We start from the raw sequence: 20448 nt of genomic DNA on the forward strand, positions 1-20448 counted from the left end.
TGGACTTTAGGGACATGCCACATTGGATATTGGGTCAACCTTGTGAGTCCCTGTATAGTGTACCCTAGGTATCCAGGGAATAGGTGCACCCAAGGCCTACCAGGGGATGCAGCATGTATTATGCCCTGGCTGGCCTTCTTAAATTGACAGAACTGGCTGATCACTCAGCTGGGGCAAGGTGGTGTAATCACCCTTTGCTTAGATATAGTATACCTATATCTGACTTCCATATAGACACACAGTAACCTGTAAGTCACTCCTATGGCAGGCCTTAACAATCCTGGAGGCAGAGTGCTTGGTTTTGTGTGAGAGGGTGCCCTAGCATGAGCTGAGCCCCTCTGCAGTTTGCGGAACCATGTCCTTATAGCTGTTCTATGATATCGCCATACCATATACTCTTAAGTGCATTATAATCCTCGCGGTTATTGCTAACTTTGGTTTGGCTTTATCAAAACATGTCGTGTAAGGTGTCATACGCTTTGGAATACTACCCCCTCGCCAGTTCTGGCGACGGGGGTAGCATTCCACCCTTTTAGAGGGAGAAGACATGTTGTAACTACTGTACCTGGTTAAAGTTAACCAGAGCCTCAGCATCACAAAATGGATGCTGCTGCCACAGACACGAGTCTGACCTCCTGCAGCTGGGAGCCCATCCAGCGAGGGAGGCCTGGACAATAGGTTTCCTGTCAGGGGAGGTGCTTGCACCTCCCCAGACAGCCATTAGTGTATTGGGGCAGGGTGGGTTGAATGAAATGAGACACTGCCTGGGGCACACCAGGTGCCCCATGCATAGCCCGTTTCAAACCAGTTGCTGGGGCACTTTCATGCTCGACATTTCATTTTTAGAGTTCTCTGTAGGAATGTCTGTGATTTATGACTGGGTATCCTGGTGCTCTACAAGGTAATCATGTACTATGCTTTAAAAGTTAATACAATCTAATATGTAATGAGAAATGTGTTGAAAAATGCTTTGTTTTGGCCTTTCTCCCAAATTTTCTTGGGGGGAGAAGTTCAACTCCCCAAACTCCCCCTAGCAGTGGTTGTTCACTGCGCTTGCTCGCTACCCACTGTGTGGGGGCTGGTCTCACTTTGTTCTCTCTGATTCACTACTTGCGTCTATTTTTGGTGCTTTCTGAAAGAATGTCCTATGGGTACATATGACTGGGTGGGTAACCTGATGTTCTTTAAGGTCATCATCTTCTATTTTCTGTGCTTTGAAAGTTGATACAATTTGAATATGTAATCAAAAATGTGCTGTAAAATTCACCATTTTGGTCTGTCGTTTTCCAAAATTTTCTTGGGGGGAGAACCCACCCAAACCCCCCTAGTGGCGGTCGGGCTCGCTCGCTGCGCTCGCTCGCTGCGCGCCGGACGGGGGCTTGCCTGGCAAAATTTGCCAGGGCTGCTTTCAGTTCCCAGTCCGGCCCAGACCCAAGGGTGCAGGCTTTCCAAATGTCTCTTTCTTTTTCCGCCCACGCTTACTTCTATTTTTTTGATTAGATAAGTGAGACGACACAAGTAGTGCAGGGGGATGAACAGAGGTACCAGTACCGGTCTTACCGCTTTCTCCTATACACACTGCCTCTGATCCCTCCACCGCCACGGCGGGGATCGGCATGAGCCTCTTCCAACACCGCCTTGCACCGCTGAGTCACAACAGAGCTGCTGCAGGTAGCATGCACAAGACTTCGTGCCTTCCTACCCCTTCTGAGCTCCAGCGCGGCTGAAGACCAAAGCCGCAAGCCCAGCGGGGTTGTTTCTATCGCGGAAAACGCCAAAATTGCAACCGGAGAACAAAGCAGTGCGGGAGCCCCGACGTGTGCAAAACAATGAACGCACGGCACAGAGAAAGAAGACAGACTCCTCTCAGGACGAGGGTGACAGCGCGACATCGAATTCCCCCACAAACCAGCTTCTCTACAGAGTATGCCTACCAGGGGATCGGCGCGGTCATCCTCGGAAGATCAAAACTCACACCTCATTAGGAAATCTTCTCAGGGTGGCTTCTGACGGGAACTTGATCACGGAGCACCGCGGCAGCTTAGCAGGCTGCCGCCATGTTTTTCCCCCGAGATCCCGTAATGGATGTGTTGCTCTCTCTCACATTACATCTCACACCAAGACAAACAGCATCAGCAACGTTTTAGAATGCATGTTGCAGGCGAATGTAAGAGGTGCAAGACTGGGTAAAGGAAACAGTTTTTCCCATCGCTGGGAGACCCTTTAAGGTTTTTTGGACAGAACAGCAGCGGATCAAAACCACAGAAAAAGCATGTTTGGGGGCAATAAGCTAAAGCACTAGATTTCGAAACACGAGAAAAACATGAAATTTGCTCGATGTTTTTTGCAGATGGCTTTACCAACAACTAGGACCAAAAAACACCACAATTCTGAGCCATATTCTGCCCATGTTGGAGCCTCAGTCCCGTCTACTTAAGTTTCATATAAGCTTATTTGCCACTCTCTCTGGCCAGTCTCTAAATCTGGCTTCTCTGGCCTTCGTGTATCCCCTACCTTCTCTTTTCTTAAAAAATGACCTCTTCCCTCCAATACATTAACCTTAAGAGTCGCCATGAGCCCACTTACAGTTGAAAAACGTTGAGTGCATTGTCGGATTCAACCCACACACCATTCCTCCCATAGCCACACAGGTTGCCCCCTAACCTCTCTCTCCATTGGCTAACTCTGCCCACATCCCAATCTTTGGACTGCCCCTTCATTTATATCCTGCACACACATAGCTAGTCCACTCTCTTCCCACCTATACTATACCCCTCTAAGCTCCATACCTTGCTGTTGGTGCAGGTCAAGCTCCGCAGGGCTCCGTAGAAGATGGGCAGCAGTGTCATGATCATCAGGCTCCCGTAGGCCAGTGCCGTCCCTTTGGGGGAGGCCGGCAGCAGGGCAGATGCGTTAGAAGCTGTAGGTCCGAGTCGTTGATCAGCGATGCCTCCGCCATGGCTGGAGGTTCGTGGGGCTGCAGGGTCCAGAGAGGGAGGTGGGACGGGAAGGTGCAGCGCCGGGGATGCGTGGAGCTCTGTATGAGGGCCCCGGACAGAGAAGAGACTGCTCTTTCAATCTCCGCTACTTTTTGGTACCGGTAAGGTCACGTTACCTAAACAACTAGGAAGTGACGTCCCTCCCGGATGAAGCATCGCGCATGCTCAACTTTGTCCTTAGCAACAGGTGGCAACGCAGGGCGGGCCCGGGAACTAAGGAAGTGCATGTAGACACAGAAACAGAAGGCATGCTGCAAACCAGTCTTATGGTCCCGGCCTGCCAAGTATCACACATCAGGTGTGACGCTAGCGCATTTCATTGTGGTGCTCCCGCATCACCGCATGAAATGCATTGGCAAGCATTTTTGCCACTGACCGCATCGCTGAAACAGGCTGCCTATGCCAGGTACTAGAGTGCGCTGGCGCCTCTGACACCTGTGCGTGCACCCGGCCGCAGCAGACTTCACTTGCCAGCAGTGGCTCAGTAACAGTTAAAGATCTGTCTGTGCTGTGCTACAATGTTACAGTCTGTCCTCTGCTGCCTGGAGAGTCGCTGCGTTACAGGATCTGTGGCGCCATGGTGGGGGGATGTGACCTCAACTCCTGGAAAAGGAAATCGGCGGGGCCGGGGTCGAACTTGACTGGCTTGAGAAATTATCTAAAAATTGAGATTCGGCAAGTCGATAGGGTCATTAGAGGACCACCACTGGATAACTGAAGGGACCATGAATAGTCACAGGTCTGTCCTCCGACCTGCTCATCTACCATCTACGGTGCAAGCGGGCAAAATAAGTTTGGGCGGCGCTTTGAAGTTCAGGGAAGAAGTCACTGAGTGTGGTGCCGCTGCAGCACTCCCGACATCGCTGTTCCAACCGCAGTCTGGTGCAGGTGACCTGCCGTGATGGACGCCAGTACAAGGTGCAGCCTTCCAGCAGCTGCACACTGCCATCACCGCCGGTAATAAATCGACGATAAGTAATGCGGGAATATGAGATCCTGCCCGCACTCGATCCCAGACCCACCAGCGCCGGCTGAGAATGACTCAGTATGAGGTATGAGATAGGCCATTGTTACTACAGTCAGTTAGTGAAGTCTTCACTAACAATATTCATAATTCGACTCTCACTCTGCTGCTAAATTTGGTTTATAAATGATAAATATTATTAAATAACAGTTTAGCGTGCCAATCAGTTGCCTGCCCACAGCTGAAGTGAAGTTTTCAATGACGAAGCGCTGTGTGACAAAGCCGCTTTGAGCCGGTCAGGTGAGTGACTCTCTCTGCTGGTGGGCCATCCAATTCAAAATAAACATTACTTTCAGATCCACTGCCAGCGGCGTCACTTAAGTCAGCAGAGCCTTGTTTAGCTCTCTGTGACAGCCGTCTGGTGGTGTGACCTGAGGACCAGGCAAGAAGCTTCACGGCGACCCGGGCGCAGCGGCCTGCCCAGGGTATAATTATTGATTTTTATGGGAGTACTACTCCTTTTTAGGTCTCGTGACCTATGTTGAACTGCGTAGCAGTGCTCGCGCAGGCAAGAGTCCTTTTGTCCGGGATTTAGAAATGGACCCTGCAATCTCATACGCTTGTGCGTGTGTTTTTTGTCTGCTCTTCAGTGATTGGGCTTTGAGTGCATATATTTTGCTAACAGAGCATGCAATAGGCCAAAGCCGGGCGCATTGCTCCACCCACGTCCTATTGGTGTCTGTTACGCACACCAAAGCCCATATGTTTTCAATTATCGTGCCTCGACACGGGTGTGATCATTGAAAACATATGCCTCGCAGTGGCGTGCGCGCGCACCACTCACGGGCGTGTTTTTTTTTTGTTTACAATCGTTGCTTTGCTGTGGTACTGCTGGTGAACCTCAGGCCAGCTCATTTGTAGTCCGGTAGGAGGCAGAGTATTGGAAATATCAAAGGCAACTGATCAAAGCGACTGAGGTAACAAAAGAGAAGATCTACCATCTGACAAAGGACATGACCTGCATTGCGCTCGGATCTATACCTTTGACCACGGCACATCTATCTACCCATCCTCGCGCTCAGAATATTTTCCACTGTAAAGTGAGTTAAATGTATAGAATTTTCTGAAGCAGCTCTGATAGCAGGCTCAGCTTCACAGCCAAGCGTCAGATGGGGTAGGCGCATTACTACAGTGGCCGCCTAAACACATCTGACTACCTTATCCATCTCAGTAATATCCCAATTATCCGATTTGCAGCCTTGTCAAATAGCCTGGTACATTCCTCTGAAAGATTATGAGAGGTTAAGATTGAGCAATTTTCTCTACTAAGTATTCGAGCCAATGCGAGAGGGGCCCGGGCAGTCTCCTGGCAACAGCGCCCTGAGCGGAGCATCTGTCGACCGTCGCCATAATGACTGTAACCATGTTTAACATGTAGGTGCAGACCCACGCTCTGCCCAAGTCAGCAGAAATACCTGATGAAAAGGCCTTGGGAAATAAATGACTCCTTTTTATTCCTTCACCAAGGGAATCTTTTACTTACCTTGGTGTGTTTCACATAATTATCTGCTCTTGGAGGCAATTGAGCAGTAGATGGGCCCTTTTCTTCTACAAGTGAAGCTTTTTGCTGTGTTGTTGAGCAAGAGCAGGGGTTTTTGTGCAACCTTAATGCAGATTTTATCTGAATAATCTGGAAGCCAGGTATCAAAAACATCCATTACCGCCTTCAAAGCCTGGCGGTGTCTTTTCAGGCCTGCTGATAATTTGTGTCCATACGGATGGCTATAGGAATTGCCCAACAGTATCTATTCCCATACAGATGTTTAGCATGCATTTTTTTGGCCTGTATTGGGAGCTGGAATAATAGCGCCTAAGGCCACAATGACCCTATGTCCATATTACCCAATGTGCCCCAGGCGGGGCAACAGTTTGTGCGCTCACTTTCTGCACCTCGGGGCACATTGGTCTTCCAGAAGGGACTGCAGATGCCCGTTTTCGGGGAGGGGGAGGGGAGGTGGGTGCAAAAGCACTACGGGCTTGGTCTACAGGGGCTCAAACCTGTGTTCAGGTGGGTGCACTGCTCAGGTGGGTGGAGTCCAGCGTGGGTTGTAATGTGTAGGGTGTGGAAATGCTGCCCGTGAGTGGGCAATGCCTATGGTGGGGGCGCCGCAGCTGGGTCCTGTCCACTGGCGAGGGACTGCTGGTGGTGTGTGTGTGTGTGTGGGGGGATGCAGAGCATCATCACTGGGCAGTCTCCATGGGCGCTGCCGAGTGGGCGGACGCATTCACCTATGTGGCTTGGGGGTTCTCCATGATGGTATACATTTGTGCACATGTAGTAGATTGTGCATATCTAGTGCTTGGAATGGAATTACGGGCGTGAAGGCGCCCTCTCCCAGAGTCCCTGCTCGCTTCTGAGAAGTGCCGGTACCCTCCCTTTAACCCCTTCGCTGCGGCCGCGATTTTTCCGCTGTGTGGTAAACAAATGAACAGGGCGGGGCTGTGACGAACCCCAGCCGTCATCAGCACACGCCCACCGCGGGGCGTGATGGCTCGGGTTCGTCACCAGCATGGGAGGGGTTAAAAGTTCTTCACCTCTGCTGAGCAGTGCACGCGGCGCGCTTTCTCCCGCTCAAGATGAAACACAAATGCTGGCCCTTGGTACCTGACAGTACCGGCCCCTCTGAAGCACTGTGTGTGTAGTGCGCCCGCCGGCCGGCTGTGCTGGGACATCTATCTCTTTGCACTGATCGTCGCTACTGCAGGGCCTTAAACTGCAGTGAGCCGATGCGTGTGCTCACCGACAGCTGGTTTTCAAGATCCTTCAATGGTGTGGGTGCAGTGTGTCGGCCCTCCAGTGGCAGGGGGTGGTCTGTGGTGGTAGTAATGTATGCTGAACACAGGCCCTGGTGTGGGTGCTGTGTGTCGGTCCTCCAGTGGCAGGGGGTGGTCTGTGGTGGTAGTAATGTGTGCTAGGCACAGGCCCTGGTGCAGTGTGTCGGCCCTCCAGTGGCAGGGAGTGGTCTGTGGTGGTAGTAATGCATGCTGAACACAGGCCCTGGTGTGGGTGCAGTGTGTTGGCCCTTTACTGGCACAAGGTGGTCTGTGGTGGTAGTAATGTGTGCCTAGCACAGACCCTGGTGTGGGTGCAGCGTTGTCGGCCCTCCAGTGGCAGGGGGTGGTTTGTGGTGGTAATAATGCATGCTGAACACAAACCCTGGTGTGGGTGCAGTGTGTCGGCCCTCCAGTGGCAGGGGGTGGTCTGTGGTGGTAGTAATGTGGGCTAGGCACAGGCCCTGGTGTAGTGTGTTGGCCCTCCAGTGGCAGAAAGTGGTCTGTGGTGGTAGTATTGCATGCTGAACACAGGCCCTGGTGTGGGTGCAGTGTGTCGGCCCTTTACTGGCACAAGGTGGTCTGTGGTGGTAGTAATGTGTGCCTAGTACAGACCCTGGTGTGGGTGCATCGTTGTCGGCCCTCCAGTGGCAGGGGGTGGTCTGTGGTGGTAATAATGCATGCTGAACACAAACCCTGGTGTGGGTGCAGTGTGTCAGCCCTTTGTGGCAGGGGGTGGTCTGTGATGGTAGTAATGCATGCTGAACACAGACCCTGGTGTGGGTGCAGTGTGTTGGTCCTTTAGTGGCACAAGGTGGTCTGTGGTGGTAGTAATGTGTGCCTAGCACAGACTCTGGTGTGGGTGCAGTGTGTCGGTCCTTCAGTGGCAGGGGGTGGTCTGTGGTGGTAGTAATGTGTGCTAAGCACAGACCCTGGTGTGGGTACAATGTTGTCGGCCCTCCAGTGGCAGGGGGTGGTCTGTGGTGGTAGTAATGCATGCTGAACACTGACCCTGGTGTGAGTGCAGCGTGCCGGCCCTCCAGTGGCAGGGGGTGGTCTGTGGTGGTAGGAATGTGTGCTAGGCACAGGCTCTGGTGTGGGTGTAGTGTGTCGGCCCTTTAGAGGCACGAGGTGGCCTGTGGTGGTAGGAATGTGTGCTGAGCACAGGCCCTAGTGTGGGTGTAGTGTGTTGGCTCTCCAGTGGTTCGAGGTGGTCTGTGGTGGTAGTAATGTGTGCTAAGCACAGACCCTGGTGTGGGTGTAGTGTGTCGGCCCTTTAGAGGCACGAGGTGGCCTGTGGTGGTAGGAATGTGTGCTGGGCACAGGCTCTGGTGTGGGTGTAGTGTGTCGGCTCTCCAGTGGTTTGAGGTGGTCTGTGGTGGTAGTGCTGTGATAAATGCTGGACCTTCTGTGTCTGCAATGAGGATGCCCGTGTGAGGAGTGTGTCGGGAAATAAGACGTATTAAACAGCCAGCCTTACTGCCAAAGCCAATGGGCTCGGCTCTGGTAGAATGCATGCGCAGAGAGGCCCAACGCAGACTAACCAGTTCACTTGGAGGAGAAGGGTCAAAAAATACACCCCCACCCCCATCCAACCTTAAAAGCTCCTCTCTGGAATGGATTTGGCCAGCAAGCCACAATAACCGCCGAACCCATCCTGGACGCAGCCTCGGGGAAAGCCCAAAATGTAGCACGCCGCCACCACTGTCGCAACTTTGGGCATGGACTGTCACAGGCTGCCTATGTATGTATGACCAAGAAGCTGTGTACAAATCACACTTGCACGGAAAGCAGTAACACAAACTACCCCTTACAGGGATACTCCCCCAGATTCATCATGCTCCTCTTTTGCGAGTCCTTAATAGCAATTATTAAGGAATCGCTATTAAAGACTCGCAAAACGGGAAATCGCAAAATTTATAGCGATTTCTACATCTTCCTTATTTGCGATTCGCTAATTGCTAATCGCAAATAAGGAATGACTCCCCATTCATTTCAATGGGCCAAATAGGAATGAATGGGGAGTCATTCCTTATTTGCGATTAGCAATTAGCGAATCACAAATAAGGAAGCGATTTCAAGGGTGCTAGGGTGTCCAAAGGACACCCTGTAGCACCCCTGAAATGGTGATTTACACTGGTGTTGCGCACACATGTGTCCAAAGGACATGTGTGTGTGTAACACCCAACTTAGAAAAATGCACTAAAGTGCATTTTTCTAAGTTTTCGCTTTTTACCACGAAGTCAGACTTCGCGGTAAATAGCGGCCAAAAATTGGGAATTCACAATTCTAAAATGGTTCATGAATTGCATTTAAGAGATTCCTTAAATGCAATTCTTCGCAATTTAGCGATTTCAGAATTTGCGAATTTTGTATTTGGGATGATGAATCCCAAATGCAAAAATAGCGCTCGCAAAGGGCCAGATTCACAGAATCTGGCCCTTTGCGAGCCGATTTTTCCTTCATGAATCTAGCTGACTGTCTTTACCGCTTCCCTTTCCTCTTCCCCTTTTCACTTCCCTTGCCTCTACTGAGAGCTGTGTGTCTTGACATTCAGCATATCTGGCTCACAAGGACACGGTATGTTCTGAAATACACATCAGAATACACTAAAAGAATGCACGTTGAAAAGACACTTAGGGGCAGACTTACAAGCCTATTGCGCCACTTTTGCGTCACTTTTCCCGTGTTAAAAGTGACGCAAAAGTGGCGCAAGGGGCTTGTAAATCTGCCCCTAAATATCTGATGGCAGTGAAATGTCGCACATTAGTACACTCAAACGCCAAAAATGTCACACATCAGCAGAGTAAAAACCTGCTAGCTTTGCAGGAGGCAGGCAGGAGTCAACACAGCATGTCTTCATAATGGACAAGGACCTCACCTGTACAGCCCAAATTAGTCAGGTCACCTCAGCTTGCTTCTTCACACTGAAGGTCCTCCGTAAAATCCTACCCTACATCCCATTCGCCCTGAGGAAAACGGTTGTGGGAGCACTGATTATGTCTAGGGTAGATTATTGCAATGCCCTGTACATAGGCGCGGGAGAAAAACAACTTGACAGACTCCAGTCTATCCAGAATGCTGCGGCCAGAGTTTTGCTTAACCTCCCCAAACGACATTCTACCTCCAAAGCAATTTGTGAACTCCACTGGCTGCCAGTTAGGCGCAGAATTCAATTCAAGGTTATGTGCCTGGCCCACAAATCCCTCTATGGGCAGATATCCAAGTGGCTCTCCAACCTTCTTCTTCCATATGTACCTGAGCGCGTACTCAGATCAAGCTCCCAAAATCTATTGAATATCCCTGGGATCAAGAGAGTTCGCTGGGGCGGCAGATCATTCTCTCATCAAATACCCAAGCTCTGGAACAGTTTACCATCTGCACTTTGTTCTGAAATTAGCATAATAAAGTTCAGAAAGGCCTTGAAGACCTGGCTTTTCGCACTGCCCTAAGCCTACACCTCTCCTTCCGTCCTACAGCGCATAAGAGCGCTCTAAAAATAGTTCAGTCAGTCAGTCAGTCAGTCAGTCATGTGGTGGGCACTTTCGTTTTCTGATAAGAGTCGTAAAGAGCACCTAGAGGTCGCGTCCAGCAGTACAGAGGAGGTCAGGGGAGGCTGGTAACAGAGCCACGAGGTGGCCTAGGGGGCGCTACCGGGAGACACGAGCGGTGCGGGGCAGAGAATAGTAAACACAATTCAAGTCTCGCGGGAGCAGGCACGTCTCTATTCACAAGACGAACATAAACATACGACACACAGACGAACCGCAGGTCAATCTGAAACTGATACCTATTACTGTCCAATTCTGTTTGCTTCTAACAGGATCCTTAAATACATTTTTGAGGGGTCGGTCCCCGACTCCAAACCCCCTCTTCCCTTCACAGCATAGCTTTAAAAGGGCCATTTAGTATTTAGTAAATTATGTCATTATGGGTCCCAAAGTCCACTCAGTCATCGTCAAAAGGACATTCAAAAGTCTTTATTGTTGGGGATTGCTTATCACAAAGCATTTGAGAGAGAGAAATTGAAATTTTTTACTATTTTCCACTGGATGCCCCATTTAAAAGGCTATATCCAATTGCATTTGTTCATATTACTATACGGCATTTCTTAGGGGCATATCAGCAACAACCGGCGATAATTATCGCTAAGCACACTTAGCGCTAGGATAATTATCGCCGGCTGTCGCTGGATTCTATCGCAGATATAGCGCGCTATCAGCAACGCTTATCTCCAAAGCGATAGAAATCCGAGCTTTAGCTACAAAACTGTGCGATTATCGCTGGAAATCCAGCGATAATCGCACTGCGACAGGCAATACCTTCCTGATAGGGCAGGGTGGACTTAGCCATAATATCCACCTCCCATTGGACATTATGGCTAAGTCAGCTTTGAAGCAGGCGTAATGAAACCTGCGTTAAGCGCGGATAGCGCTACTTTTAACATCGCTAAGCAGGTTAGCGATATCCTTGTTGATTGGAGTAATGTCGGTTAGCGACATTCTCCATGGAAGTTTGGCAAGGTTCATTAGAGATGCAAAGCTGGGCGTTGGTGGAAAGGGCGCTAAGGCAAGGATTCGCGCAATAGCAGACACAAAAGCGGCGATAATTGTTTTACGCCACCTTGATGATATGCCCCTTAGTTCTTGTCAGGTGTCACTTCTTATAGACTGTTCTCCTATAACCAACAAAGTCCCCACCAGACACCTCTGCCTCGTACTGCACAGCTATTAATGCCTTTAGCATTGTAAGTCTTGTTGGGTGAGAGATTTTGGCAAGAGGCCTGCGCCGAGGTCAAGTGGTTGCTGAGCGGTTCTGAGGGAGGGAGGGGTCAGGGAGAACGTTATTTAAGATTAGCGATTGAAATGTGAAACGGCGTTTCTTAAAGCGGGTGTGATCTAGGAAGAGCAATGAAGGACCGGTCAAGAGAGAGGTCGGTGGCCAACGCAGCTGGGAGAGTGACGTAATACGTGTGGGGACATTCCTGTGTTTGATACATTCCCAAATAAAACATCCTTTAACAGAACATATTTCAAGTGCAACCCAACAGAGACAAGATTTTTCACATTTAATGTAGAACTGGACTCTACTATTCCATTTTCTGTAACTATATTTTCAGAGTGTGTATGCAGAACTACACTAAAACTGAACATCGGAGAACATGACCATTTACGCAGGGCCATTCTTTGCTAAGATAGCATCCCGGGTGAAATTAAATTTGGCGCACTTCTTGCTCTTCCTCCGCTCTCCTCTCTCCCCAAGATTTTCCCTTTACTCTTTCCTAAGTGCTATATATACCAGGGCTCAGTGCTTAATGTTTATTTGTTTATTTTTACAAATTAATTTAATTTGTAAAAATAAACAAATAAATAAATAAGTGCAATTGCCCAACATCTTTCTAAGGAGGTCATCTCCCACTTTCACCACCAATGCGACCCATTGCACCACTGGGCCACCATCACATTACCCACTATCTTCAGTGCCTGCACCAGGCCCACTTAGAAGCAAAATAAGTTAGTGAACCTACTAAATAGGTTCGGGTAGACGTTCACCCCGATAAAAAACAGTACCAAATGGTGACTTTTACAGCATTTTTGCCAAATAAATGCTCAAAAAAGGCAGAGGTTTTGAAGGACACTTAGGAACTATCCTGGCTAGTACTTATGTGGTGTTCTGCGAAAGACTTTACACTCTGCATGGCTATTGGTACTTACGCTTCCAACTTCACATGGCCTATCACTTATAAAAATGTATAGAGCATCTTTCATCACTTAATATTTTTTGGGCCTGTCACTTCAAATAGATTCTGAGAATGCAATTTAAGGGGAAAGGGTGGACCTTTTCAAAATATGGTTTTGCAGACAGGAGCCATCATCAGTTACTCTAAAAAACAACGCATGCCTCTTTCTAAATTTCTGTGTATTCAATTAGATCCGTTTCTAGCAGTCTGTCAGTCAACTTCCCTGCACGTTTGAAAGAACGTTCAGACCTTCCAAACACTGGATTACAAAAGCCTTACATGGAACAGAATCTTCTTTCTTTGGTCAATGTGAAAGGAAGCATGTACTTTTAAAATCATGTGAAAGCACTTAAGAACAGTATGTAAGATAGTTCATTAGGTTGAGCACTACAGCTTCATTCCACAGCATGGCCAACTCATCGTTACATCCTTCTAGGAGCTTTCTCTGTCTCCTTTCTCTCTCAGACACAATGAACAATTTAAAGTGCAGACTGCAACTGCAAGTTGCTTATTTTATGGGCATAAAGAATAGCAGCCCTTGACATTTCAGCAACTTTGTTAAAAGGATTAGATTTTCTGCTTCAAGGGAGTAGAGGACGTGTTCCAAACGCCTGCAACCCAGAAGAAATATTAACAAGCATTTGCAATGCAATAGGTATCGCATAACTGAATGTTTGAGGTAGTGTGGCATTATTATTAGCAATGCCAATAGTTCAAACTTTAATAATGCTAGACCTATTGCATTGCAAATGCTTGTTGAAATAATTATAGCGCCCTGGCTCCCGGCTGTAACCTGTGTGTCAGCCTGAGGCTTACCAATCAATGATGTATGGTGCCGATCTGCGGCATTCGCTTATCAGCTGTTCTGACAGAGTGTTAATTTGAATTTAGTAGCTCATCTGTGCTGCGGGGCAGGTAGTTGTGTTCCAGCCGGGGTTGCCGAATTAGGATAATCATGATTTTGATTTTAATTAGAGTTAAATCTAGTTTTTAAAAATAATACACTACGGTACCCTGGCTTTTGGCTGTGACTGACAGTGTGCCTGTTAGCCTGAGACCATTTTGAAATGAAAGTCCACAGCTTCCAATAAAATTAAGTATTTGTTTCAAAGTTGAAGAGGGAAAGCACAGCACAACTCGTAGCAATAAGAAATCCAGTAAACTGTCCCTTGTGGAACCTGAAACCTGAAATGTAAGACGCAGAAGAGCATCACTACATTCCATGTTCCAGCGAGCAGTGCACAGAGAATATGATTACACACAAAATACAGGAAAAGACAGAATGTAACACATCTTATCCCTAAACAAAATAATTAATTCAAATACCTGCTGGGTAGTCTTTTTGGTCTGATATTACTTTTGACTCTGGAAGCAATAGATAAATCACTTCGCCCAACACTGTAAGGAGAAACCTTTAAATTATTAAAATTATGTACAAGATCTCCATGGTTAAAGTCTGAATGAGAAAACTGTGAACTATGCATGACATTGAGATCACAACACTTAGCAACTCTGCGAACATTCCAAATTCTTCCATCTTGAGTGACAACACTATTCTTAAAGACTTTAACCACTTTGATGGGAGGATAACATTTAGAAAACCCTTTGACTAGAAACCCAGGTTTCTTAATCCTTACCCACTCTCCCGCCACAAAATCAGGAACTTTGACATTCATTTTAGAATCAAACAATGTTTTCATTTTGTGTTGTTTGTCTTCAACACGTTTAGCAATGTTCTCAAGATTAATTAAAGAATTATCTTTATTCAATTTTTTGACCCACCACGGACAAATATCACAAGAACGTTCCCTACATCTAAGAAGAATGAAAGGACTCACAGCAGTGACTGAGTGAGGAGTAATGCGATACGTCCATAATCTCTTCCTCACAAGCTCCATCCAATCTCCTCCAGATGAAACAGCACAATGTATACACTCCTTAAGAACACGATTAAAACGCTCTACCTGGCCATTCTCCCTAGGTTCATATAAGGATGTGGTAAGATGTTTGATATTACAACTATTAAGGAATTCTACAATATCAGAAGAAACAAGCTGCATACCATTATCTGTGACAAAAGTTTCAGGAACCCCTTCCCGGGAAAACAATTCCTTTAAAAACATAATTATCGCTTGAGAAGAGGGACTTCCAACAAACTTAATCTCAGGCCACTTATAGTGATAATCTACCATGACCAAGGCATAACGAGCATTGGGGGAAAGATGTTTGAAGGGACCTGAGATATCAAAATCTACCTTCTGCCAAGCAAAGCTTAGCCAAGGCACCGGTTTGAGGGGAGTTGAAGACACATGTAAAATCTTATCACTATTTATGCATTTCGGGCATTCTCTTACCATTCTATCAACCATTTTATCAATGCCCGGCCACCAAAAATTATTCCTGATAAGACGTTTCATAGAGGACATACCTATATGTCCTTGCTGAGACAACCGGCATCATAGACGAGAACACTAAGAAATTTCTTTTCAATTCTGCACCCAAGATTCCGACCTTATACATGTTACCGAAGGTGCACAAGCACAAAACTCAACCACCTTTTTGACCTATAGTAGCCGGGTGCGGTTCTATCCACGAGTCTCTAGGATATTACCTTGACTTTTATTTACAACCGCTGGTCCAATCCTGGAAGACATATGTTAAAGACACAACAGATTGTTTACTGAAATTGGAATCACAGAAACATCTCTTTGAGAGTGATATCTGGCTCTGTACAATTGATGTAGTCACACTATACACCTCTATAGCACACAAAGAAGGACTAGAGGCAATAGAATGGCGATTGTTACACTCAGAAATTGATCACGATAAAGCAGTTTTTCTTCTGGAACTACTACATTTTGCACTTTATAACAACTATTTCGTGTGGAAGGACAACTTTTTCATTCAGCGTACTGGGACAGCTATGGGTTTTCCCGGAACACCGTCATACGCAAATACCTACATGGCTCATTTCGAGGACCAATACATACTATCTAATTTGACGTGGAAAAGACATGCAGCTGTTTTCTTGAGGTACATTGATGACATCCTAGTCATTTGGACAGGCACGAGAGAAACACTGGAAGAGAGTATTTGCAAATTGAATGAATTGAACCCTCGCATCCAGTTCACACATAGCATTGAAAAAGAGAAGATCCATTTTCTGGATATTGAAATAAGTAAAACATCAACCGGGTTATCTACGTCTGTATACAGGAAGCCAACAGATGTTAATAATGCGTTGCTTTTCACAAGCGCACACCCGTACAGTTTGAAAAAACATCTTCCGATTTCGCAGATGATGCGAATCAAGAGGATAACATCAGATGAAGAAAAATGTAAGGATGAGATTACTAAACAGATGCAACAATACAAAGAGCGAGGTTATCCAGATCAAATACTCAGTGAAGCTGCTCAGATTACGTTAAGAAAAACTCGTGACGATCTTTTGACATCTAAAGAGAAATTACCCATGCAACGTGAGGTATTTGTTCTTAAGAACTCAACGCAAGCCACACAGATCAAGACAATAATCAGGAATCGCTGGGAACTTATCGAAAATGAACCTGATTTTGTAACAGTATTTCATGGCAGTCCCCTTTTTGCACATACCAGAACCAAGAACCTAAGGGAATTCTTGAAATCTCCAAAACGCACTGTAAGACAAAGAGAGAGGGGCATGATGAAATGTTATAACTGTGGACAATGTGGTAACGTTATCACAGGTGATCAATTCACGCACCCGCAATCGGCGCGAGCATTAAACTTAGACATAATGCAGATTGCAATACGGAAGGAGTTGTATACGCGATTAAGTGTCCCTGCGGACTAGTTTACGTGGGACGCACTAGTCGAAAAATAAAGACTCGAATAGTAGAGCACAAAAGTCGAATTAGGAATCGCACCACAACCTCCTCATTGGCCAGACACTGGGTAGAAGCCAATCACACAATTCCCCAACTCAGGTACACAGTCTTAGAACGCATAGAGCGCTCCCCAGGATTGGACTTGCATACACTTCTAGCCAGAAGGGAAACACACTGGATAAAACTTTTAGGAACCATTATTCCCAATGGTTTAAATGATCATTATGAACTTTTGTGCTTTCTCTAAATTACATATGTGAATGTATTCTAGATTGTAAGGGGGAACACTGAGTCTTGGCACTTACTTATTCTTTTCTCAGCCTTTATTTCAGCCTTTTTATAAATCATTTAATTGTGTTCTGCTATTTTCTTTTTACCTTCGCCCTTTCAACTCAGCACCTTTCGATTTAACGTAGGAACACAGTAAGTGTCTATGGTAGTACAGCACAGGTTGTATTTGAGCTTATCCCAGTGAACATCCGAGCACAATCCTATGTATGAGTGTATTTTACTGTTATTCTTCTGATTCAGCTCGGGATATTTCATTTATTATTTATTGTTTTCCAAGGCATATTTTTGCACTGGTTCACCTTCGGTCCTTACACAGACGCACTCATTATTTAACAGCTTTAAGGCTACAGGGCGCATTTCAACCGCCATGATTAGAGAGGATAAACAAAGTTTGGTGCCAATAGTCCTTTCTTCGTGTTTAGTAACGCAATAACCATCGGGCGAGTTCCGCACCACGTGACCGGTTGGGCGGACTCGCATCAGTAGACTCACTCAGGACGCCGTTGCTGGAGGCGGCAGGTCGGTTTACGAACTTGACAATTGCAGTTTCACCCGGTAAGGTTGCTAGTCCCACAGTTTTAAACTCACTATGAGTTTTTTTCTCCATATATAGAATGTTGCTGGGCGACCACTTTTGAACTGCGTGTGATCTCGTTTGAAGTTGGCGGTAAGACAGTTACTTGAACTACACTCATGCCGGTATTTGAAACATATTGCATGATAACTGAGATAGGTTTCCGCTTACTTGTTGTTCAGGCTATGGTAAAGACAAGGCTATTCACGTTGGATAAGTTAATGGACAAGCGCGAGGCTGTTTAAACGAGTGTATGTATTCTTTATATTGAAGTAGCGTTTTTACATTCAAGGGGAGAAAATTTACCACTCTCACTCACTCTGGAAAATTTACCCCTCTTACTCACTTGGTGAAATTGTCACTAGCATGCTCTCTCTGATGACAACTTTTGTTGACTTTTTTTCTTACTTCTGATAGTGTAGCACACTTGATTTCTATTAGTTCTAATAAAATAGTTGTCTTGCATTTTTGCACCTCACACCTATTGATCGCTTTTTAAGACACGGGTGTTATCTTTTGGTGGCTTGTACGTTTGGCTCTTTCCCCTCAGTGTTACTCCAGCACGGTCTTTTGTGATGAATATTTGTAAATATGAAAAAACTCAATATAGTTTGGTATGTTGCTGTTTTTTAGATCCTGTCGAATCTGCACTTCGAGAGACCAATCATTTAAGGAAGATTGTATTTTTGATTATACATAATTAATCCCCTGAAGAAGGGTTCTTTACGTAACCCGAAATGCATTGGGATGTTGGTTATTGTTTTTGAATAACAATCATTGAAGAGTTGTTACTACCAATTCACAGGAATTGAAAATATGTCTTGTTAATATTTTCATGTGCCTATTGTTTTACATCGATTATGAATGTCCGTTGATATATGTGCAAATATATATTTTTGATGACAATTGCCCAAGAGAAAATATGCTATCTTTTGACAAATAAATGTGCACGTTGAACTCTGTGTATATGCATTAAAACTTTATTAAATTTACAGAGGCTTTATGCCCAGCAGCTGTGCTTCTAGCAGTCCAGGGCTTCCCTGGGCTTGTATTTGAATGCTTGCTGAGACAACGACAAAATTCTCCTTTGTAAAGAAACAGGAGGAATAATTTTACCAGCTTTGAATAACAGACCACCAAACTCCTCAATTTCAGAATGAACCTGACAAAAGGGAGCTAACTCTACAGAAATCTTTTTCTCTTTTTAGGCCAACCATCCCTTACATACCCAAAAATCTGCTGGCACAAAACATCTTTACTCAATTCTTCAAACCACTCTTCTTCTTTTAAAGACAAAAACTCTTTGGAAACACAATCATTAATAGAAGTAACAACCACCTCTTCTTGTTCAACTACAGAAATATTATCATCATCACAAGGCAACCTCGAAAGAAAGTCAGCAGTGACATTAGATTTTCCAGGTACGTAAACAATCTCAAAATCATACTCTTGAAGGCGAGAAGTCAAACGGGCTATTCGTGCAGTGGAATTCCAGCCACCTCCAGGAGATAAAATTCCTACCAGAGGTTTATGGTCTGTTCGAAGAATGAACCTATTTCCCCACACATAATTGCGAAAGTGCTCAACAGCCCAAATACAAGCCAGAAGTTCTCTTTCTATCACGGAATACCTTCTTTCTGTGGAGGACAACGTTCTGGACGCAAATGCAACGCATCACTCCTCCTTACCTGAATGTTGACTAAGAACACCTCCCAAGCCATATAGGCTGGCATCCACACAGTGATAATACACGTTTTGTTAATACAAAACTATTTAAGAGTGGGTGCATTAACAATCTCATCCTTAATCTGTCTAAAAGCAAGATCCTGTCTCAGACCAAACAAAATTCGTCGAACTTCTGGTCAATTCCCTAAGCGGTTACATTTTTGTGGCAAAATTCTGAATAAATTTGCTATAATATTCGCATAACCCTGCAAAAGACAACAGCTTTTCTTTATTGTCAGGGGCAGGAGCCTTCACAATAGCATCAACTAAGGCTTTCTTAGGCACAACACCATTCCCAGAAAGAGTATGACCCAAATATTCTACAGACTTACAAAAGAATTTACATTTGCTGGCTTTGAGTGTTAAACCGAACTGTTCTAATCTGGAACATACCTCTTTAAGATGAACATGATGTTCCGAGTCATTTGTAGAAAAAACAAGAATATCATCTTGAAAGCATTTTACATACAATCCCACATCTTTAAAAATATGGGGGCAGATTTATGAGTTCTGGCGCATCTCTGCAAATCAGCAGGGATGCGCCAGAACTGATGCGTCACGCAATTCCCTCCTTGCGGCACCACAGATGCGCCCCATTTACAATGCGGCGCACCATGGTGCAAGGAAGGGCAGATGCGTGACGCATCTTGTGGTGCACGGGCGGCGCATTGCTGGAGTAGCGTCGCAAGTGCGACGCAACTCCTGCAATGTACAGGGGCCACCCATACATAACGTGGTGGGTCACTCCTTACGCCTGCTTCAAGCAGGCGTAAGGATTTGACCCAGCAGCGTCGTAAAACTGACTCAGTGAAATCTTGTAGATTTCACTGCGTCAGTTTTACGGGGCTTTCCTACGAGGGAACGCCCACCCTGCAACAGAACGCCCACATGAAACCTGACGCAGGTTTCATGTGGCGCATGGCTTTACAACGTGACGCATTTGCCTAGATGCGTCACGTTGTAATTAGGTCGCAGGGATGCGCCACGTTTCCGCGCCGTTGCGTGACGCAACGGCGGCGTAAACGTGGCGCAAGTCCGACATAAATCTGCCCCATGGTACATAGCTCTTTGAAAGACCGAAGCAGCCGAAGCCAATCCAAAAGGCATCCTTTTGAATTGGAATAGGCCATGAGGGGTGATAAAAGCAGTGAATTGTTTAGAATCTTCAGTAAGCTCGATCTGGTGATACGCAGATCTCAGGTCTAATGTGGAAAACACACAAGCACCATCCAACATGCAAACCATCTTATTGATGTTAGGGAGAGGATGACAATCAGCAACTAAATTCGAGTTAAGTGCCCTCAAATCCACACATAATCTGATACTTTTATCCTGTTTGAGTGCTAAAACAATGGGAGAAACCCATTCAGGGGACTCTTCCTCCTCAATTATATCGTCTTTAACCATAGTATCTAGCATATGTCTGAGTTCATTTCTAATACTAATGGGAACTCCTC

Source organism: Lissotriton helveticus, chromosome 5_1 (assembly GCF_964261635.1).
Source record: "Lissotriton helveticus chromosome 5_1, aLisHel1.1, whole genome shotgun sequence".
Lineage (NCBI taxonomy): Eukaryota > Metazoa > Chordata > Amphibia > Caudata > Salamandridae > Lissotriton > Lissotriton helveticus.